Below are 23582 nucleotides of genomic sequence, written 5' to 3'. Positions count from 1 at the left end.
CAAAATGAAGGTTTTTTACTAAGGAAGCGGTAAAAATAAATAGATGGAAGCCCCCAGCAGTCAATACTATAACCTCCAATGGCAATATAGGTGTCATAATTACAGAAACCTTCTCTCTCTTCTGGCTGTTCTCTCCCACAGAGCTTGGACAGCATCTGGGACCCAGCTGGCCCAGCCACAGACTGTGGAAATGTGACATGAAGCCATTCTGCCGGAAAACCTGAGTCCTTTGAAGGCAGCACCTTGTCTTTCATGCTCACTTATCATTCTCAGTGCCTAAAACAGTGCCTGGTACCCAACAGGCTTGCAGTAGCTGTAGATTGCAGAATGAGTCTAATCTCCTTCAGGTCTAGTATAGAGGTTTACAGCTGGAGATAACTGTGGTTCCCAGGGGACATTTGCCAATGTCTGGAGATATTTTTGGTTGCCACACTAATGAGAGGGTGACTGGCATCTAGTGGGTAGAAGCCGGGGATGCTGCTAAACACCCCACAATGCCCAGAACAGCCCTCAGCAACAGGCGATGACCTCGCCTCAAATGTCAATAGTGCCAAGATTGAGACACTCTGTTCTATGATAGAGTGTCAAAAATTCTTTGACCCAAAAATTCTAAAATTTGTTCAAAAATGACCAAGATGAACTGGCTGCTAGGACTTGGGGTGGAAAGAGCCCCGTTGCCCTCATGACCGAGCTCCATTGCCAGCCTGTTAAAATTTAAATTCCATGGGTGAACGGTAAAGTGCCTTGTGACTCCACCTCCACTTGCCCGTCTTGTGTCATACCTTGGGGAACCTTCACAGCCATTCTTGCTGGGGAAACAGCCCTCTCCTTGCAGGTCACCAAAGACATTTCTATATCCACAAGCATCTTTTTCAAGACACTCCTCTCTCCTTTTTCACCCATTTAATTTTTATGTATCATCCAAGTACTAGTGCAAGAGCCATTTCCCTTTTAAACCCCTTTTCTGAAATCTTTGTCATCTTCCCGCCAGGGTGAGTCAGGTTCTTGCCTCAACTCCCTTAGTACCCTCATTGTGGCAGATCACTTCTTACTGATGTGTTAATTTCCCAGGGCTGCTATTGCAAAGCACCACAAGCGGGGTGGCTTAAAACCACGGAAACCTTGCCACAGCTCTGGAGGCTAAGAGCCCCAAATCGAGTTGTCATCTAGATAAGGCTCTAGGGGAGGTTCCGTCTCTACCTCTTTCTAGCTTTTGGTAGCTCCAGGGATTCTTGACTTGTGGCAATATAACTTTAGTCTCTGCCTCCACTTCACATGGCCATCTTATCCCTGGGTCTTCCTTCTTATAAGGACACCAGTCATGTGGCCTTAAAGGCCTACCTGAAATAGCTACCTCATCTTCACTAATTATATCTACAACTATCCTACTTCCAAATAAGTTTATATTCTAAGTTAGGTGTTAGGACTTCAACATATCTTTTTGGAGGACAAAATTCAACCTGTAACAACTATTATAATTGTAATTAAGTGCATTGGTCTTTGAAAATAATATGAGAAAAATTCAAACAAATAGGTTTAAGTTAAAGAGGAGAATGTATTGGACATACCAAGGAGGTAAATGTAGCTTCAGGCATAGCCGGATCCAGGAGCTCAACTACCAATCAAAGGGCTTGATACCTGTCAGCCTTTAAATTCCACTTTGCACTGTGCTCACGTCATGTTCAGTAAGATTTCCTTATGTGGTAACTCCCAGAAATTGTGAGTTTACATCACTCTTACACTTAGAGTCCCTATCAAGTGCAAGTACAGCAGATAAGAACTTGTCTTCTTCTGGGTTTTGCCAAGTGTATGATTGAATATGATAGCAAAACTTGGACCAGGTGGCTAGCTAAATCTATTGCTGTGTTAATTGGCTCAGCCTGGTCCCATGTCCACCCCGGGGGTTGGGAATAGACATAGGGTCAGCCCTCTCTATAACTCAAAGCCTGAGAATAAGGAAGAACGATACTGAGGAAAATCAGAGAGAGGAGTGGCTACATGGCTGGAAAAGTCAGCAAATCCTTACCAGAGATAATTTTTTGTCCCCTTTTCCCGGGAGATGCCAAACAAGCTAATGTAAATGTCACATCCATCTTGTTTGATTCTGTGAGAAACACCAGACAGAGCATTTGGCACATAGTAGTTGGTCAATAAATGTTTCTCAAACTGAATTTAGATTTTCTTTTATCTGATATTTTTCTGGCTCTCTCTGGGCATCTGTTCCTTTCCTTTGATCTAAGTGTCATGCATTTCTCCTCAAGTGCATCTGTCTTTTCTCATCAGTGAAAGTTGTAACCTACTTTAAATATAATTTGACTTTTCCTCTTCTTTCCCAAAAGTGTGATCATACTACTGGTGGACAAAGAATTACTATGTAAAGCTGCATGACTGTTATGATGGTGATGACAATGTGTTTGAATGCCACCTTTCTCCCCAGGTTCCCACCAAAGTCCTCAGAAGATGTGTGATTTATAAGAAAGAATATTATGCACAAAAAATCCCAACCATTCATTTTCTGCCATTCTCATGTCACCTGGTAAATAGATATTGGTCAGAGAATAAGTCAACAGCAATTGGGTTCACCAGCTTTCACCAACAGATCATAAAAGAGTTCATGATTTTAATCAAAGTTTGTCATCCACCCATAACTTAAGAAATGAATTTTCACCAAAAGGAAATTTAAGCTTCTGAAAGTTACTTAGCCCAAGAGTAACAGTGTAAACTGTGGGTCCAGAAAGAAAATAAAAATCAATCATGACAATTATTTTACTAAATTATCTTAAACTGCAGTGTATGAAGAAGACACAGGTAAATGTCTACTGTCACACCAACAAGCAGTGCTGTTCCCATCACTGACCTTTTTCTTGTTAAAATGCATGTCAATATGCAAAATAGAAGTGTTCCATATCAGAACTGAATGCATTCTCCATTTCGAGAATTCCCCGAAATAATCTGCAGAAAATGGAATTCAAGCGACAATTCAGTTTATCTAAAGACATGTACAAACAACCTTTAAAAATTGTCTGGTCTGAAGATTCACTCCTTCAGTATGTCAGCTCCTGCTTCAATGGATTCAGACCTGAGCTTGCTTCAAAATAAGATGCGGTGGAGTGAGATGTCCTGATGGCAAAACATTCTGAAATATCTCATTTATACACAGGTCACTTCTCTGCCAACTTCCATCATCTAGAATATAACTGAAAACCCAGTGAAAAACAAGAGAAATGGTCCTTTGAACAGCCCATGTAGATGTGGTCAAACTCAAGCACTTTGCTAATATGAGAGAGCTACAGTCAGATCCTGTGGACTCTGAACTCTTCCTAAAAATCTAAAGATCTCGGTATAACAGTGAAGGGGGTATCAGAAATCAAATGGCTCATCTAGACTGGGATAATTTGAGGGGCAGTTTAGTAAAGGCACTATTTACAAAGGGGTTTGGCATAGGAAATTTGAAGGAGCTCTTACCATCCCGAGGTCTGAAGCGAAAGAGAAGGAAGTTGCTCCCAGAATCAGGAATGAGGAAGAACTCTGTGAATAAAGTCTATTTGAAGTGGAATGATGACCACAAAGAGAATGAACAGCCAAGGCAATCCCAGAAAAATTGAGTCTAGGAAACAAATATCTCAGCCTCTCTTCCCTCTTATTTCTTGCCAGTTTGCCCAGCTGAAAGGCAGTGAGTTAGGGTGCCAGTTGATGTATCCCCTAAAGTTCAGCTTTGCAGCTAGAAAGCTGGGTAGGAAAGGGTGGCAAGCTGCCCTGCCAGGGCAAATAGAGCATGACATATATACTTGGTTGATCTCTGTGAATTTTTCAGCCCACAGTAGATTTGGGGACACCAGAAGCAACTGTTGCTAAATGCAGTACATGGTCATGCCCAGAAGGGAGCATCTAACAACAAAGAAGAAATCAGTTTTTCCCTCAAATACTGATATTCTAATATGTGAATAGGAACTTTTTCAAGTTTCATTCAAAGAATACAGATTCTCTCTCCAAAGAAATTCAAATAGAAATCATAAAGAATGGGACCATTTAGGATTGAGCCCCAATTCTCCATGGTGCCACAGGACATCCCTGTAGTATGGGTGCCTCAATAATTTAATAGCAAGCATCCCCAAAAAAGGTTTTAAAAATCCATAAACTTATCTTAAGCAGGTAGAGACATTTGGGAATTTTCTATAGGACTCTTTTTCCATAGTAGTTAAGATGTATTGGCTAATTTGTGAAACACACAATAGCTAACATGTTATTGAGTTCTCACTATATACTCTATATACTAGGCACTTTACACACAAAAGTCATCTCATCTTCACCCCAGCCTTACAAGCAAGCATGATTCTTTCATTCCTGTTTTACAAATGGCAGCTAAATAAGGTGCCCAGAGTCCCACAGCTGGTAAGACAAAGTGCCAGGTTTAAACCCAGGCAGTCTTGCTCCAGAGCCTGTCCTCCTAACTAGACTCACAACCTGTCTAGCTCACATTTACAGCACCTGCTATGTGTAAGCACAATGCAAATGAGATAATTAAAAAGAGAAAGAAAAGACAAAAACAAAAAAAATATTCATGGTACTTCAATGAGTCTATGGTGCAGAAGTACATGGAAATCCACGGTATATTATTTTTTCTATTGTCATGTAACAAATTATTACCAATTTAGAAGCTTAACATAATGAGATCTCTCCATTCATGAGCTCTCACTTCAGTTGATAAGAAGCCCAGGCATGTCATGGCTGGGTTCTCTTTTCAGAATCCAACAAGACTGAAATCAAGCTGTCAGTTAAGCAGCATTCATATCTGAAGGGTCTGGGAAAGGATCCATTTCCAAGCTCATGCAAGTTATCAACAGAATTCAGTTCCTTACAGTTGTAAGACTGAAGTCCCCATTTTCTTGCTGGCTCACAGCTTATAGAGGCCACCCATACTCCCTGCCATATGACCCCTTCCATATTCATAGCCAGCACTGGAGATCCTTCCTCATACCAAATCCTACTCATTCTCTGACTCTCTCTACAGGAAGAGCATGATCTCCTTCAAGGGCTCACCTGATTAGATCAGGCCCACCCAAAATAATCCCCTCATCCTAATGTCAACTAATTATGCATCATGATTACAATGGTAAAAAACCCTTTTACCATGGGAGTGATAACTCATCATATTCACACGTTCCTCCCACACTCAAGGGGAGGGGATTGCACAAGGGTGAGGGTCACTGAAGGTCATCTTAGAATTCTGCCACCAACACCTGGCAATGCTTTACAAGAGGCATTGACATGAGACGGTCATGAAGCAGTGTAGAGCTGGCCCACATAACCTTCTAACAAATTATATACTTAGCATATTATATTGATGGGTAATTATAATAATATATTATATATAGTATCACATATATTTATATATTATATAAATATCTATATAGTTTATATAATATACAAAATGTTTATGTTTATAAATTATCTATAATACATATTTATATATTGTATTAGTCCATTTTCATGGTTCTATAAGGATATACCCAAGACTGGAAAATTTATAAAGAGAAAGAGTTTAATGGCCTCACAGTCTCACATGGCTGGGGAGGCCTCACAATTATGGCAGAAAATGAGGCAGGCACAAAGTCATGTCTTACACAGTGGCAGGCAAGGCAGCATGTGCAGGGGAACTGCCCTTTATAAAACCATCAGATCTCATGAGGCTTATTCAGTAGCACTAGAACAGCACGAGAAAAACCCACCTCCACGATTCAATTACTTCTCACTGGGTCCCTCCCACAACAAGTGGGGATTATGGGAGCTAAAATGTAAGATGAGATTTGGGTGGGGACACAGCCAACCATATCATATATATAGGAACTTGAGTTGCAAGTTTTCCATAGTGGTTAAAATTTATTTGTTATAACTTACATATAAGTTATATACATATAGATATATATAATACAATAGCTATTTATATTATTATTATACAATAGATATTTATGTTATATATATATATATCACTTATATATATATATATATATTAGGAGATAGAAAGTAATTAATTAAACTTGCAACTCTGGAGTCAGACTATGGGGATCCTCCTTGGACTCAGTCTTTATTGTTCCAGTTGTTTAATTCCTCCAAACTTTGGAAAAGTTTCCTGCTCTGATGTCCAATAAATGACAGTATATTTCTCATAAGGTTACTGTAAGGAGTAACAATTAAATCCATGTGGCTTCCTAGCAAAGCATCTGGCAAGGAGTAGGCACTGGGTACTCTTAGCTATTAGAATTAATATTAGCATTGCTGTTAATATCTTTATTACTATTCATATTTGAGTGATTTAGCCAGAATTGAAATAAGCCTAGACTGAGTTCACAGCATAGCTGAGAAAATTTCCATTGCTTGTGTGGTTTAACATGAATTCTGGGAGCAATAACCCTGGTCACTGATGCATCAACTATGGAATAAATGCCAGTGGCCGCTGGCAAGAAAGGAACAAGAGCATCCCATATTCCAGCTCCATTTACAAGATGGCTTATTGCTTTTATAGATCCTTCAGACAAGGGCATAAAGGCTTCCAGAGAGAAAAGCCTGAGATATTCTAATATGTATATGGACAGAAACATTTGTAAGATTCTTCAAAGCATATGGTCTCCACCCAAAGCAGACAAGCAATTGGAAACAGAAAAAGTTCTCCCCCTATCTATTTAAGCTCTAACAAGCTTCTCTTTTGCATTCACTTTAATTTAAACAACATTGTATGTCAGGCTACTTCCTGCAAGTTGCAACTCATTTCAGCTCCTTTGGCATCATCACTCAAGAGAAGGCACTTACAGAGGCAAGGCATGGAGTTGTTTCCATTACTGGGGACTGTGTCCTTTCCAGAAGCATCACCCCTCTTTAACCAGTGAGAAGCGTTTTCTCATTTTGTGTAGAGCAGTGGCCTCCAAAGAGGGAAATAAGCAGAAAAAAGACATTAGACCTTCTATTTATACTTACTTCAAACTAAAAATAAGAAAGAAATTAAACTGTGTTATATTTTAATAAGCAGCTTGACACTTGCCTCACTCCCTCTGCGTCAGTTACATATGGTATTGCAGAAATTCTGAGACAAGGTGGGAATTCTACAACTCAGAGGAACTGGGGATGGGGGAGATGATGGCATTCTTTTTTTATTATGATGATGCTTTAAGTTCTGGGATACATGTGCAGAACGTGCAGTTTTGTTACATAGATATACATGTGCCATGGTGGTTTGCTGCATCCATCACCCTGTCGTCTACATTAGGTATTTCTCCTAATGCTCTCCCTCCCCTTGCCTCCCACCCCATGACAGGCCCTGGTGTGTGATATTCCCTCCCTGTGTCCAGGTGTTCTCATTGTTCAACTCCCACTTATGAGTGAGAACATGCAGTGTTTGGTTTTCTGTTCCTGTATTAGTTTGCTGAGAATGATGGTTTCCAAGTGCTCATCCTTTTTATAGCTGCATAGTATTCCATGGTGTATATGCGCCACATATTCTTTACCTAGTCTATCATTGATGGGCATTTGGGTTTGTTCCAAGTCTTAGCTATCATGGGCAGTGCTGCAATAAACATATGTGTACATGTGTCTTTATAGTAGAACGCTAATCAATAAATGTAATCCATCACATAAACAGAACCCATGACAAAAACCACATGATTATCTCAATAGATGCAGAAAAGGCCTTTGATAAAATTCAACACCCCTTCATGCTAAAAACTCTCAATAAACTACATATTACTGGAACATATCTCAAAATAATAAGAACTATTTATGACAAACTCACAGCCAATATCATTCTGAATGTGCAAAAGTTGGAAGTATTCCCTTTGAAAACTGGCACAAAACAAGTATGCCCTCTCACACCACTCCTATTCAACATAGTATTGGAAGTTTTGGCCAGCAAGACAAAGAAATAAATGGTGTTTAAACAGGAAGAGAGGAAGTCAAATTGCCTCTGTTTGCAGTTGACAATGGCATTCTGACTGCCTCTCACCTACAGTCTATTGAGGTTCCTTGCAATTTATACATGCCTAGTAATGTGGATTCACAAACTGCATTACCTCCTCTTAACTGTAGCAGCTCTCACTAAAAGGACTAGTGGCTTAGAAATTCCTATAAGTAATCTGAATTGAAGGAAATATTAACAATGCAAGCATCTGCATGCAAGGAGAAAATGGCTGTAACCTCTGCCGTCATTAATAGAAGCTTATTATCAGTTATATTGTGATGAGCAGAAAACCAAACATCGAATGTTCTCACTCACAAGTGAGTGTTGAACAATGAGAACACATGGACACAGAGAGGGGAACAACACACACCGGTGCCTGTGGGGGATGGGGTGCTAGGGGAGGAATAGCAGGGGGTGGGGGGATTGGGGAGGGAGAGCATTAGGAGAAACAGCTAATGTAGATGACAGGGCGATTGCTGCGCAAACCACCATGGCATGCGGACTCCTATGCAACAAACCTGCATGTTCTGCACATGTACTCCAGAACTTAAAGAATAATACATTTTTTATAAAATGATGATGAGCAAGGCAGATCTGTCAAAACAAACAAACAAAAAAATGAAGTTATCAAGCAGATTATGTAACATATAGATTTATATTGAAAACCATGACCTGATATTTTCTGGACTAGAATATAGGCTCCAGAATAGCAGGGATCTTGTGTTTTTCCATGCTTTTTACTCATATTCTTAGCTTGGCACATAGCAGGCATTCCATAAATATCTATTAATAAATGGCTTAATCTGTAATGATGAGGTATGCCTTCTCCAGAGATAGCCTCAACCATCTCTCTCACTCGTTAGGCTAGCTTACAATGTGATCTTGCTATTCCCTCATCAAGAAGTATAGTCTAATTCCCCAGCCCTTGAGTCAAGCCAGGCTTATAACAGCTTTGATGGATAGATTATGGCATATGGAATGTTACATGACTTCCAAGGCTGCCAAGAAAAGCCTCATAGCTTCCCTATCTTGTTTCTTCTGAGATGCTTATTCTGAAGGAAGCAAGAGCTGCTATTCAAGAAGTCCAGCTACACTGAGATCATAGTGGTAAAGGATCACATGAATGCTCTGACCAACAACCCCAGTTGAGTTCCCAAAGCTGCCAGCCATGGCAATGACACAACTTGGACATCCTTCAAATGACCATAGCCTCAGATTCATCCAATATCACACTGCACTACACAAGGGTCTCCAAGTGAGAACCGGTCGGCTGAGCCCTTTCCTAATTCCTGACCCAGAAATCATGAGCAAAACAAACTTGTGAGTTTAAATCACTGAATTTGGGCATCATTTGTTACATGTTACTAGATAACTAAAACAATAAACCTTCTCCCAAATACATATGATGGCTTAATATTTTTTTGTTTTTTGTTTTTTTGAGATGGAGTTTTGCTCTGTCATCCAGGCTGGAGTGCAGTGGTGTGATCTCGGCACACTACAATCTCTGCCTCCCGGGTTCAAGCAATTCTCCTGCCTCAGTCTCTGAGTAGCTGGGATTACTGGTGCCCACTACCACACATGGCTAATTTTTGTATTTTTAGCCAATTTTTATAAATTTTGTAATTTTGGGAGATCTAGGCAGGTGGATCACCTGAGATCAGGAGCTCGAGACCAGCCTGGCCAACATGATGAAACCCTGTCTCTACTAAAAATAAAAAAAATTAGCCAGGTGTGATGGTAGACACCTGTAATCCCACATACTCAGGAGGCTGAAGCATGAGAATCACTTGAACCTGGGAAGTGGAGGTTGTAGTGAGCAGAGATCATGCCAGTGCACTGCAGCCTGGGCAACAAGAGTGAAACTCTGTCTCAAAAGCAAAAGAGAAGTGTAGCCTAATTTCCCAGCCCATAAGCCAAGGCAGGCTTATAACTGCATTGATGGGTAGATCCTGTTCACAAGGATTCCACTCTCAGGGCCCAATTACCCACTAACGGTCTCTTATGTCATGTGAGGATACAATGAAAAGTCAGTAATCTGCAGTCTAGAAGAGGACCCTCACCAGAACCTAACAATGCTGGCACCCTAATTTCGGACTTCCAGCCTCCAGAACCGTAATAAATGTTAGCCATTTAAACCGTCCAGTCTATGGTATTTTTTCTATGATGGCTCAAACTGAGACACCATTTAAAATTATAACCACTTAGGTATGCTTTACAGTGGACGTAATATATCAATACTTCAGTGCAAGTATGTAATTTATAAATAAGGATACAAATATTGGGAATGCATGTTTAAAATATTGTAAATCAGAGCATAAAATTAAATTGCTAGCTTGGGAAATGAAGAAAATAAATCAAGCCTCTCCCAGCCTTCTGCACATTTCAGGGGGTTCTTGGACTTTTGTTATCAGGTCTGGCCTCACTTTAATGGATCCCATCTTGTGTATCTAGGAGGCAATGTGCAGTGCTCACGTGCCATCTGTGCTGTATTTGCCAGACCTCTTGGATTCATCCCTGTTCTGCTTCTCACTCCCTCTGCACATCTTGGATTCATCCCTGTTCTGCTTCTCACTCCCTCTGCACATTTAGACAAATTACTCTAACCTTCCCCTCCACCCTTTTTCTTGAAACAAGAGGGAGTGCAGTGGTGTGATCACAGCTCATTGCATGCTCAACTTCCCAAGCTCCAGTGATTCTCCCACCTCAGCCTCACAAGTAGCTGGGACTACAGGTGTGCACCATCACACTCAGCTAATTTATTTTATCTTATTGTTATTATTAATATTATTATTTTTAGAGACAGGGGTTTCACTAGTTTCCCAGGGTAGCCTCTAACTCCTGGGCTTAAGTGATCCTCCCACCTCAGCCTCCCATAGTGCTGGGATTACAGACATGAGCCACCACACCCAACTTCTAACCTTCTTCTGAGCCTCAATTCCTAATCTGTAAAAGGATACTTACAAGACTAGATAGCTCATAAGGTTATTGTGAAGATCGAAGGGAAAAGCTTTCACTAAAGAACCTATTCAGCATTGTATGTGGGTAGCAGAATCAGCCCAGATAGTCAACACTCAACAGACATCAGCTGCATCTTCATTCTCATTAATAGTGGGGGGAACCTCCCAAAGAACACAGGAAAGGCAGGAAAGGCAAGCACAATGGGGCCATAGAGCAGATTCTAAGCAGTGGTCCAAAGGACTCGAATGGGCAAGATGATCAGTCTTATAAATAGAAAAAAGAATTAACATCATAACTTCTCAGTAAAAGGTCTCTGGACATATTAGCTGTCACAAGATTCCATATCAGATACTGAAGCAACTTGATGATAGAACAAAGAGGGAAAATAAGAAAGGCCTTATTCTAAGCTTTGGATACATTCAACGATGTTCATATTTTATTTCTAAAGGACATGAAAAAGATTCTTTTCTAGACTATTTGAATAGGAAACATAAACTCACAGACAGGAACTCTTAATTCACCCCTGAAGCTGTATATTTCATTCTTTCCTGCCCTTCGAAGCCCTGCCCACCATGGCGAACCTGTAGCCATCTCTTGGACAGAGCAATTATGCTATTGATTTGAAAGATTAAATACCATGCTGGGGAGAGGAGTGTAACTGCCAAGAGGGAGACTTTAATTTGGGGAAAAAAGGATTGGTTTCATGAATTTTCTCTTTAAAGATATTTGAAGCTGATAATTAAGGAGAAAGCACTATAATCATAAGTCATCTCGGGGTTGTATCTTCTTATTTTTAACAGAAGGGTTGGTTTGAATATGTCCAACTAGCTAATGAAGAAGGTGCAGAAATAAAACTGGATGGTCACATCTCATTGGGATAGACTGAGTATCTTGATTTTGTGGTCGTTTTCTCTCTAACCACAATGACTATTTTCTAGACCTTTCAATGAGACACTTGAATGCAGATGGCCTGACCAAAGGTGGTCTCCTCATAGATCTGGTTGTCATCTAAAATTCTCATCAAGTTCTTTCTTTTCTAACTGACAGGAATGTAAAATGACCTCATTTTAATAAGATCTTAAATCATATAAAAATGAAATATGTTTCTTAGCAAAAGGTACCATAAATGAAGTAAGAAGACAAACAATAGACTAGGAAATATATTTAAAACACATAATACAGACTTACAGTTAATCTTTAAAATATAAAGAGTTTCTACAAATAAATAAGGAAAAAAACAATGATCCATTAGCTAGACGATCAATTACTGAAGTGGAATTCCAAATGATCCCAAAGCATCAATAAAAAACAAAACCAAACAAACAAAAAAACCCACACGTATGTTTTGCTCATTAAGCTGACAGTATCAAGGGCAAAAAAAAAAAAATCTGGGATAGCAGTGATTTGGAGAAATATACTGGTGAGAAAGTGAATTTCTATAAACTTTCTGGAAAGTAATCATCTGTGTTCATTTAAATTAAAATTCTACATACCCTTTGACCCAGCAATCCTACCTTTGGAAATATATCCAAAGGTAACAGTGTACAAAAATATGTTTTAAAAAATGATGTGTTTATGTGCCTAGCCATACACATGCACCTGTTTCTGGTTATAATACAATAAAAAAATGACTAGAAGGATATGCACTAAGCTGTTAAAATTAGTCTTAAAAGAGAGATAGAGCGGGAGAGGAATAGAGAAAACAATACCTTATGTACTAAATTGCTATCCCTGCTATGATTCACTGATATTTATTTTTTAACTTTTTTTAAATAAAGAAAATAGAGAACTTGAAACTTCACCATGTTTTCTTACATCAAGCCACATATAAATCACACCCTTCCTTCTCATGAAGAAGAGTTTCTGGTCTTTAAAAGATTAAGTTCCAAATGGTGGATCCTTGTACTTTGGACCACTGGGGTTGGGTGGTGTAAGTGTGGGGGGAAAAGGACATGGCAGAGAGAGGAAAATCATGGAAAAAGTCAAAATCTTGAAATTTTGCATTTCACAGTCATGTAAAGTAAACTAAACAGGCAAAAAGCAATGATGAGAACTTTTCTCACATAAAATATCTGCTATTATACTCCCCAAATTATAAATATATTTGAGATTTGCCAAGTACAAATATTCTAGTACTTAAAAAATGAAATGTAATATTTAGATAGACTCAGGATATTTTTTAAGTACCTACCGACTGTCAGTTACCCTCCAGTTGCTTTCAAATATCGATTTCATCTCCAGAACATTCCAGTGGTTGAGTCAGCAAGCACTCCTAGTCATTGGCACTTTAGTGTGAAATACTATCATGAGCCACTCCAGTTTCTGAGGGAGATTCTTCTGGAGTACAAGAAAATTTGGCCTAAAGGAGATTTTTGGGGGGATTCTTTTGGCAGCAAGTGTCAACATCTAATTTAATCTGACTTAAGCATAAAAGGGCCTTTATTGTCTTAACTTATCACAGAATTTTTTGCAATAAGCCTACTCCCAGGGCAAGATCCAGCCATTCCAAGATTTCGTCAGGATTCTTTCTCTAATTTTCATCTCTGCTTACCCTAATGCTGGCTTTATTCTCTGGCAGACTCTCCCTTCATAGTAACAGAGCATCCAGCATGCATTCTATGCACTTTGCAGCCCTAGTGAAAAGATGGTTTCTTGTTCCCCATAGGGTCCACCAAAGTACCTTGTCACATGGAGAACCATGGGGGAGTAGTCAAATCTATTCAAATCCTGTGAGTTGGGATGAGGGAGACATGGTTCCTCCAAAGGAAATTTGAGATGTTATTATCAGAAGAAGGTCTGGACCTGGCTAAGCGAAATAACATATGTCCGTTTCAGAGACTAAGAGGAAGGAGTGATTTAGGCCATGATGTCCTGCAGATTCCAAGGAGCCCTGTAGCACAAAGCCCGCCATGTGGTGAATATGGCTATGAGTGAGAAATTAGGGAGCCCCAGAAGGTCACACGAGGATAGTGGAAACATCTGGCCTGCTGATTCAAAGTCTATGTTTAAAATCCCCTCATGAATCTTGCACTCCTTTAGAGTCTGAGAACCTTGGGATCTGAGCTCTGTTAAAAAAGGATACCCCCTGCTATATCTGCCCACAAACCTATAGACTTGAGAAGGGCATAAATTTAGGGCTTAAGAACATGGGCTCTGACACCAAACCAGGGCCATCTCCCTCCTGCCCTACCTGCCACCCATTAGCTTGTGATGTGTGAAAGTGATTTAACTTTCCTGAGTTTCATTTCATCAGAAAAATGCAGCCAATTGCCAACTACATGGACTTCTGGCCAGCATTACATGAGATAGTGTTTTCTTCAAGAGTTGCATAAGGGAGACGCTAAGAGGGTAGGAAATGGAACCCCATGTTTGGGAGGAGTTTGCTCTCCTGCTTACCCATGAGGTGAACTTGCTCTGAAGTTGTTTCCACACCTGGGAAGAAGTAAAGTTGATGATAGCACCTGCCTTCTACAACGCTCTGTAGGATTCACATCACAGGTGTTCTCCACTGTGCCGGCAGATAGCAAGAACTCAACATATGGCAGCTGCTGGGACTCTCACTCCGATGCAAGTCTCATGAGCTCAAGGCTTTGTGTCTGTCTTAGCTGAGCTAAAACTTAGAACTGTGCCTGGCACATAATGGAGGTCCGACAGATGTTTGGTAGAGAAACTGTTGAATCCATTCAGTATCACCTCAACTCAGCCTTCTCTTCTACAACTTCTCATACTTCCCTAATTTGCTGATTCAGATTTTATATTCCATGCATAGTTATCAAGCACCTATGTTGTTGCAAGCACGCATCTGCACTCTGGGAACAGCTGTGAATGAGAAATGCAAAGCAGTTGCTCCTGGGAGTTGATATTCCCCTAGAGAGAGGGAGGGGAATTGTATATCTGGTGGTGATAAAGTCTAAGAAAGAAACAAAGTACAGTGATGACAAGGAGCTGAGGGGTGGGAAGTTCAAAACATGTGATCTGGGAAGCTTCCAGACAAGACAGCTTTTGAGCTCACCCTCAAAAGATGCAAGGAGCCAGCCATGAAAAGGGCTAGTAGAAGGAAATTCAAGGTGGAAGTTGTGAGGTGGCATTATGGGTTGAGTTGTGTCCCCAAAAATATATGCTGAAGTGATAACTGCTAGTACCTGTAAATATGGCCCCATTTGGAAATAGAGCCTTTGCAAATATGGTCAAGTTGAGTCTTACTCAATTCAGGTGAGCCCAAATCCAATGACCGTTGTCTTCATAAGAAGAGGAGAAGAGATGTAGAAACACACAGGGAGGCAGAGATGGGGACAAAGCATCCACAAGCCAAGGTATGCTGGGAATTGTCAACCATCAGGAACTCAGAGAAAGGAATGAAATAGACTCCCCTAGAGCCTTCAGCGAGAATACAGCCATTTAGACACCTTGACTGCGGACTCCAAGCCTCCAGAACTATGGGAGAATACGTTTCTGTTGTTTTTCACCATCTGGTTTGTGGGGCTTTGTTATGGCAACTCCAGGAAACTACTGCAAGTGGGAATAAGCTTGGCATGTTCAAGGGACAGAAAGGAAGAGTGGTGACAGTGGACTGCAGGGGGAGAGTGTCAAGAAATGAGGGCAGAGAGTTAGGAAGAGGCGGACTCAGCAGGACCTGGTGGGCCATGGTGAAAAAAACCACCTGCTGCTCAGCCTGCAGGGAAGCCAGGGGAGGAGCTATAAGTGGTAGAAGGACATGATCTATGTCTTTTCAGAATCACTTGGGCACCTACACTATGGGGGCACATGGCAAAACAGAGGGACCGGTTGGCCTGGAGATAGTCATTGCTAAGAGCATGGGGTGGTTTATTTTACCCTGGCAGTAGCATCCCTTACATACTTACAGGAAGGACCATTGACTAGGTGAAGCGAGTCTGGAAGTACCTTTCAACCCAGCAGTTGCTCAAGGAAGAAGGGTAGATGCTCATTTTTTGTGTGTGTGCCTCCAGATCTTTCCACCCGAAACCATAACCTGCCATCTTTCTCCCATTCTAAATTCACTAATAATGTTCCAGACGTGAGGCACATATTTTCTGTGCATGTGGAGAGGTGCAAACGTGTGCACATAGGCATTTGCACATGGCTGTAAATTAATGGCTCATACTTAAGGGAGAAGCAAGTACCAGCTCCTGCTATGTATGGTCAGCCTGTGTTTTCTCTTTCTTTCCCTAGGCATGAAAATGCTGCATTTTGTATTTTTCCCTCACTGTGATCATTCTGTTTTTGTGACTGTGTATTAGTTACCCTGGCAACGTGCTAGACTTGAATTTGATTGGCCAGGTTGCCAGGTTCATTGTGAGAGCCAGGGGCCCATTTTTGAGCGCTAGACCTGCACACAGCTTACCACAGCTATACAGACAAGCTTGGTCAGGAAAACCTGACTGAGCAGAGCTTCTGCACCCGCTTTGTCTGCCAGAGGGACCCTTCCAGCACCTGCTGTGTGGATGTCTTTGCATTGCTGTTGAAAAGATGCAAGAGCTCATCTGTATCTTTGAAATGTCTGTCAGAAAATGTGCTTAGCATTGGTATGTTCAGACCATGGTGCAGAATATATTTATTTGCAATGAGAAATTAATTCTCCAAGAAGCTTAGAGAGAATGGTCCAATTGCTGGACCATGGGATTAGAACCTGTTGCACAAATTTAATTCAGACTTGCTGTGCAATCTTGAGTAAGTCACAAACTCATCCAAATGCTTTATTTTCTGTAAATAAATTTCATTCATACAGAAAGAGCCTTATCTTAAGAATGAAGTCCTAAGAGCACTGAAAATTTAAACTGGGATAAAATTCTGGTTTCATTCTTCCAACAATATTGAATCATTTATTTAACCAATTTATCAGATACCTCATTTACTGATTGGAGTCTGGTTCTATTCATTTATGGATTACCTAGGAAAAAAACGAACTCCCATCTATGGCTGAAAATCTTTATTAGCCAATGAATAAATAAATCCAGAAAAGTAAAGGTAAATATACAACAATGCCTAAAAATGTAAGAACTATGCTTTTCTTATTTGCACAAATTCTTAAGTAGCCATACCTGGCTCACATTTTGCAATCCTTTGGTTTTCAAAAAAAAAAAAAAAAAGCATATCATTGATGCCTGGATCTATCACACTCTCTATTATATCTAACTGTGCTATATAAACAGCATAGTCTTAATATAGATGTTAAATTCATTGGCAAGCAGTCATTTTTCACCTGGGTTAAGTGTTTCAGTATGTTCAGCTCCAGTAAAACTAATATTCAGGCTGTCCAATTCAAAGAAGAAAAAGAAAAAAGTCTGAAGGGAAAAGGAACAAGAAGCATATTCCAAATCTCCCTCCAAAAAAGATGATTGCACTGTAACAATTAATTCCTCTGCTGAAGTTATTAAGGAAAAGACATGAATCACCTAAAACTCAGACCACCCCCAAACACCCCATTCAGGAAAAAAAAATTGCCTTGTTAATTGTGCACAGAGTGGCAAGAGAATCAGAGCATAATAGGGAACTAACTCCTTCAGGGTTGAGCTGATAAACCAAGTAATATTAGCTTTTGAACTTCGGTTGCTTTCTAAATACCTGACGTGGTTGGCTTTTGTTAGTGAACCTTGTTTGCAAGGCTATCAGTAGTGCATTCAGATTAAACATTGTTTCTAAATCTGCTACTTTGCTGGCACAGGACACAACGACATAGCCTTAGATTTGTATAAGGAGTGTTAATTTGTTAGGCATAAATATTTCAAATATACCACAATTTTTATAACTCTTTTTTTATAGTCCATCTTCATTGTCTAACACATCAGTAATCCCCCAAAATGGAAGTGGTAGGACTCCTGACCCTCGAGAGGACTGCTTGTGCTCAGATGTGTGTGCAAGGAAGGTTCTTCTGGAAATATCCCTCTCCTGACCAGGAGTCACTTGGTAAGAGGCTTCCCTGTAAGCTCTAGCTCAAAGCTCCTCCTTCCTGCTCCTCTTGCGCCCTACCTGCTTGCAAGCCACCCTCCCCGACCTCTCCCTTCCTAGAACTCTGAGCCATAGACATGTGCCCAGAACATTACCCTGAGATTTTTCAAAGAAGACAGAGAACAATAAGAAAATGAAAACACACAAATATAAGTCTGTGGGGATGGAATTAATTAAAAGGAAAAAATAATACTGATGGAATTAATTAAAAGGAAAAAATAATACCAAGGCCAAGGAAGGAAGAGAGGGTAAGAAACAAAAACTCACTTGGAGCCAACAGAGATCATCTGAGGGAAAGCAAAGAATGGAACCCAAATGAAAGATTCTGTGCAAGTCTAGGGAGAAGACTTGGTGATGAGCAGGGAGATAAAAGGACGCAGTGATGAATAAAACAGAGGGGAAAATGAAAATGCAACGCAAAGCCCCCTGGTTCTACATACAAGCCAAGGTACATCTGCCAATAAAAGCAGGGAAATGGGGAACAAAGGATGTCATAGCAACCTCAACGAACCCTGTTGTGCTACCGACTGCAGCGTCCCGGACATCCACCAGGAAGCCTCCAGTGCCAAACCAGGTACTTATGAGTGGAGTGCTATGACCCCAATCAGGGAGATCTGGGTCCCTGCAAGACACTCTTGTCTCCCTTTTTACTTTCCTCCCTCCCAAAAAATCCAAACCAGTTCTGTGCCAACCCTCTCCCTTCTTTTTCCAGCATCTGTTTTTCTGAAATGCAGGAAAGCAAACCTGGACCAAGCATCCTGATGCTTTCACATCCCCTACCCGCAATTATGTTTCCCAAGTTGTTACAACCCTGAGTAACGTGGTAGCATTCCCCTGTGCTCTCAAAAAGCTCCCTGCTCCTTTAAAACAAAGACAATGATAGTAACAAAAGAAAAACACATAAATGTTTTGCTTGCTGTTGCAAAATCAGGCATCCCACTGTTCTAATCCGTTTGGGGATCTGGACGTCCAATGGGATATATAGCTCATTTACCTGTGCCTAATTCAAAAGAGATATGCTCATTTTCTTCCACCTGTATCTTCTACTTGAATTACAGGTCTCTTCTTTATTAATAGACCATCATTTCTTTCTACTTTCTTGTGGTTTGAGTGGGGGAAATACTGTGACATTCAGAACGTAACAGGAAAGATGAGTGTTTCACCATCAAGACTTGGAACGCAGTGGAAAATAAAAGAGAACTTTTGCAGGAAGCTAATGGAGATATTGACATGTGTGTCTGGAAATCTAAACTTAGTAAAGTGTAAGGCAAGAACAGGCTTTCTCACTTTATTTCTGTATCTGAAAAGTTTCAGCGGCTGGTACCATATGAATATTTATTAATGCATTGTGAATCAGAACCTGTGATTATTACTCAAACTATCTTTTTACCTTGCAAGCTTCAACTCAGAAGAATAAAAACACATCTGCTTTTGCTCTTCCCATATTTTATTCAATGTTTTAACAGCTTTGCTGTAAATATCTCATCCATTACGATTTAGTTGTGACTATATCGGCTTCACGTCTCCTGTTTTATTACTGTCATCACAGTGAAACAACATACTGTTAATTCTGTTAACTAACAAGTTCATTGTTTGAGCTAGTCAGCGATCTCTCATTTGTTGGGTCCACATGTTAAAAGAGAATTGGTTATAAATCAAAGAAGGGCCTGAGTGAGGCGTGTTCCCTTTGTTCAGATGAGTGGGTCTCTATTTGAGATTGTCATTTAATATGCTGTCATGGAAGAAATGACTAAATCTGAAGATAGGGCCAAATCCAATCGTATTAGATGAAGAGGCTGCACAACCCTCAAGGAATTCAGCTCTAAAATATGCAAGCGTACTTAGAGCTGCAGATTCTCTGCATGAAACCTGTACTTCCTTTATAATTCCCATTCAATTTAGACCTTCCAAGCCTACCTTCTTCTAGATCCTTACAGAGGAAACTTGCTAATATTTTTCCCTCTCAATGTGAAAACTGAGTCAGTGAGGTCTGATGGTTAAGAATGTGGACTTCAAATCCAGCATGCTGGTTTGCTTTCCACTCTGCCATTTCTGAGTTGTAGGGATTTGAATGATTTAGTTAGCAACCTGATCTGTAAAACGGGAGAGCAACAACACCTACCTCACTGGGTGGTTGTGACAATTAAATGAGGAAATGTCTATATACTTCAGTATCAGTCAGGACTCAGTATAGGACATCAGAATCACTCCAGATATTTCAACCCTATAATGAGTTAATTCAGGTATCAGGTATGTACCAGTTACCTACTACTATGATAATACTGGGAAACACATGCCTGAATACACACACAAATATACAGCGGCTTAAAATAATGAGTTTGTATTTAAATCACAGACCTGCAAGTCAGAGACTTGGGCTACGCTGGGCTGTGCTGGGCTGGGCTGGGCAGTTCTTCTGGTGATGCTATGTTCGCTCTATGTCTTGTTGGCTGTTGGCTGATTACACCTGAGTTAAATGTGTAATTCTCCATCGGGACAGCCTGGACTTTTTTGTGGCAGAGACAGAGGAACAAAAGGACCTCTTCTTGTGTGCGTGTGGTTGGTTAACATCCCACTGGCCAAAGTGGGTTACATGCTAGGTCCACAAGCCGTGGTTGGGATAGATATAATACCCCACACAGAGTGCCTGGTTCTTAGAATTACCAACCATCCTGGATTTCCAGGGCTAGAGGAGTTTTCCAGGAAGCAGGAATTTCAGTACAAAAACTGGGAACATCATAGACAAACTGGGACCAATTGATCACCCTGCTGGTGCTGCAAATTTATGCTGCAAGGGCACAGAGGCACTGATGGCTGAAGAGTTGGGGCCTTATAAAATGGGCTGAGAAATTACCTACCCAATTGTTGGAAAAATTGAAAGGGGGACTGTTTGTTTGCAGGTCATGGCACTGTTGTTGTTGCTATAATGCTTCTCTTATCATTTTCACTGCCTCTCACCCACGAAACCAGCCACCAGACACTGGAACATGGTGTCAGGCTGACAGGGAATCTTTCTGTGAGTGCTTGCTTGCTCATCTACTATCAGTCACAAATAACTCTCACCTTCCCAATCTCCTATGAGAATAGTTAATGAAGAGTCTAACTCCAACCCAGAACGCTGGCTACAGTGAATCTGGAAAACATGGTACCATATTAATACGTCCAAAAAAGAGGGGAAAATGAAGTGTGAGAAACTGGGTCCAAGCATCTAATGCAAAGATTTATGTGAACACCTGACTCATGGAAGGCGCTAACAGTTGGGGTGGTATTCAAATTCATTGATATCACCTGGTACTAATTCTATAGGTATATAGTAGCCATGTCCCTGGCTCAGCTAAAAGTATAGATGGGAAGGTTACACTCTAAGATATCTGATTCCTTAAAGGCTACTCTCAAAAGGAAAGAATTATTACAAAGAAAATGATTTTTTATACATTTCAACTACCAAGGACAATTGGGAAATTTTTTAAAAGGAACAAACCTTTTTGTACCTTGTCTTGCTTTAGATATCTAAATATCTAAAAACAATTTTCCTTGTTTCAATTCCTCTTGTTCTTCTGAAAATTATCTAGGTATTCTTGGCCTCTGAAAGGTTTTGCTTAAATTCTGGGTGAAGATTTTTGTCAGTCTGCATCACTGTAGCCCAGCTGACTTCCTATTATCACACACTTTATGAAATAAACAAGGAAGAAGAATGAGTTCTGAGGGCATTTGAAATGGGTACCATAGATCTTGACCTATATCAGAAAGGGAAGGGAAGGCGAGGGAAGGGGAAGGGAGGGGAGGGGAGGGGAAAGGAAGACAGAGGGAGGGAGGGAGGAAAGAAGGGAGGAAAGGAAGGAAGGAAGGAAGGAAGGAAGGAAGGAAGGAAGGAAGGAAGGAAGGAAGGAAGGAAGGAAGGAACCTCATCTTAAGAAGGTCATTTGGGTCTACTGATTTCAAAATACAAATGAGCTGAATTTATTAGAAACAAATTCTGGTTCATTAGAACTAATTTTTCTAAGATACATTCCTTAAGGAAACATACCTTAGTTGTGATTCTAAATCTGTCTCCTGAGAAATCTCGGATGCCTGCTGATCATTTTGAATTCCTTGCCGCCCTCAACTTTCTGGCTGCATGTAAGAAATCATTTTAAATGAATTGAATAAAATTCACAAGTGTTATATGCCAGCAAATGATGAACTCACAGGAAATATGACTCAAATCCACTTTTTTCATTTTGTTTTTTCTCATAATAAATAGAAATGAACAAATGTGGCTTTAATGACATCTTGGAGTGAGAGCTTTTATTGATATATTATCAGTTGGAAATGTGTAACACTTTGGTAAATAAACTCCATTCTGCATATTTATAACCAGATTGAAAAAGGTGTATTTGTTATTTTGTGTGACATTTTCTAATGATAGTGAAGTTTTGTGTATGAAGATATACACATACCATCATAAAAATGAACAGTATTTCAGCTTACAAAATGTTTCTTTGATTGAAGATGTTTTTTTACTTACTTAGTTTCCAATTACTTTTTTAACCTGTGCTCACACACTTAAAAATACCTTCTCCCTTTTCCTGTAAAGCTGTAAACAGATGCTCCAAATTGTGCCAGTTGAGAAGACGTGGAGCATCTGTTTTAGGGTGACGAGTCCTTCCTTGGACAGGAGAAGTTTTTATCATTAGCTAATTACAGTTTGTATCAGGTCAAACTCTGGGTTACAAAAAATGGAAACTGGCTTAAGAAAAAAAGGGAATCTTGTGATTCACATCCACTGGCTTCAGACACAGCATGATGAACGTATTTAAATGATGCCTTAGAATCTGGTATCTCCCTATCTCTCAGCCATGCCTTCTGATTTGTGTTAGCTTTCTTTTAAGACAGGTACCTCTACAAAGTCACAAGATGACAACAGCTGTAGAACAGCTTATTTGTTTCACAGATGATAAAGAACAGTCTCTCTCTCTCTCTCTCTCTCTCTCTCTCTCTCTCTCTCTCTCTCTCTCTCTCTCTCTCCACCCCCCCCCACTTTCTTTCTCCTTCCGTCCTCTCTCCCCCCACCAGTTGAAAAGTCAAGGGTCAGCCTACCTATCATTGGCTCAGTTGCTCACATGTACATATCTGAACCAACTTTTGTAACTAGAAGTGTATCAGTCATCTACTGCTGTATAATAAATTACACCCCCCTTCCTCCATCAAACTTAGCAACTTAAAATAACATACACTTATTACCTCACAGTTTCTATGGGTCAGAGATCCAAATAGAGCTTCACGAGGTCCTCCAGCTCAGTCTTTTGTAAGCTGCAATTGTGGTGTCAGCCAGGGCTCCAGTTATTTCAAGGTTCAACGGGATTCTCTCCCAAACCTACTCAGTGGTTGCTGGCAGAATTTGGTTCATTGTGGGCTATTGGACTGAGAGCCTCAGGTCCTCACTGGCTGTTAGGCAGAGACCATGCTCAGCTTTTTCCCATGTGGCCTCTGTGGGACAGTTCACAACAAGGTAGCTGGCTTCATCAGAGCAAGCAAACGAGAGAGAGATGGAAGTCACAGTCTGATAACCTAATTCTGGAAGGGATAACTCATCACTTCTGCAATATTTTAGTCATTATTAGTGTATTAGTCCATTTTCATGTTGCTGATAAAAACATACCTGAGACTGGGTAATTTACAGAAGAAAGATGTTTAATTGGACTTACAGTTCCACATGGCTGGGGAGGCC

At 40.4% G+C, this 23582-nt stretch overlaps 2 long non-coding RNA genes across 6 annotated transcripts in view; one reads left to right on the top strand and one right to left on the bottom strand.

Moving 5' to 3' along the window:
• Nucleotides 1-16103, bottom strand: part of LOC118153637 (uncharacterized) — a 68371-nt gene extending 52268 nt beyond the window's left edge. For 3 of the 5 annotated variants that reach the window (XR_013536370.1, XR_013536373.1, XR_013536374.1), the window contains exons 1-3: nt 15769-16103; nt 13098-14725; nt 6808-6917 (exon numbers count right to left, since the gene is read on the bottom strand). This is a non-coding gene — a long non-coding RNA (uncharacterized LOC118153637). The remainder of the gene's footprint in view (nt 1-6807; nt 6918-13097; nt 14726-15768) is intronic. The other 2 variants (XR_013536372.1, XR_013536371.1) reach the window with 2 other exon arrangements.
• Nucleotides 16104-16242: 139 nt separating this feature from the next.
• LOC118154063 (uncharacterized) lies at nt 16243-21192 on the top strand. Its single transcript, XR_004743996.3, has 3 exons — nt 16243-16449; nt 17687-18446; nt 18931-21192. It is a non-coding gene; the product is annotated as an uncharacterized LOC118154063 (long non-coding RNA).
• The last annotated feature ends 2390 nt before the right edge of the window (nt 21193-23582 follow it).

The sequence above is a fragment of the Callithrix jacchus genome, chromosome 5, assembly GCF_049354715.1.
Source record: "Callithrix jacchus isolate 240 chromosome 5, calJac240_pri, whole genome shotgun sequence".
Taxonomy (NCBI): Eukaryota; Metazoa; Chordata; class Mammalia; order Primates; family Cebidae; genus Callithrix; species Callithrix jacchus.
This window is presented reverse-complemented; position numbering and strand designations above follow the sequence as displayed.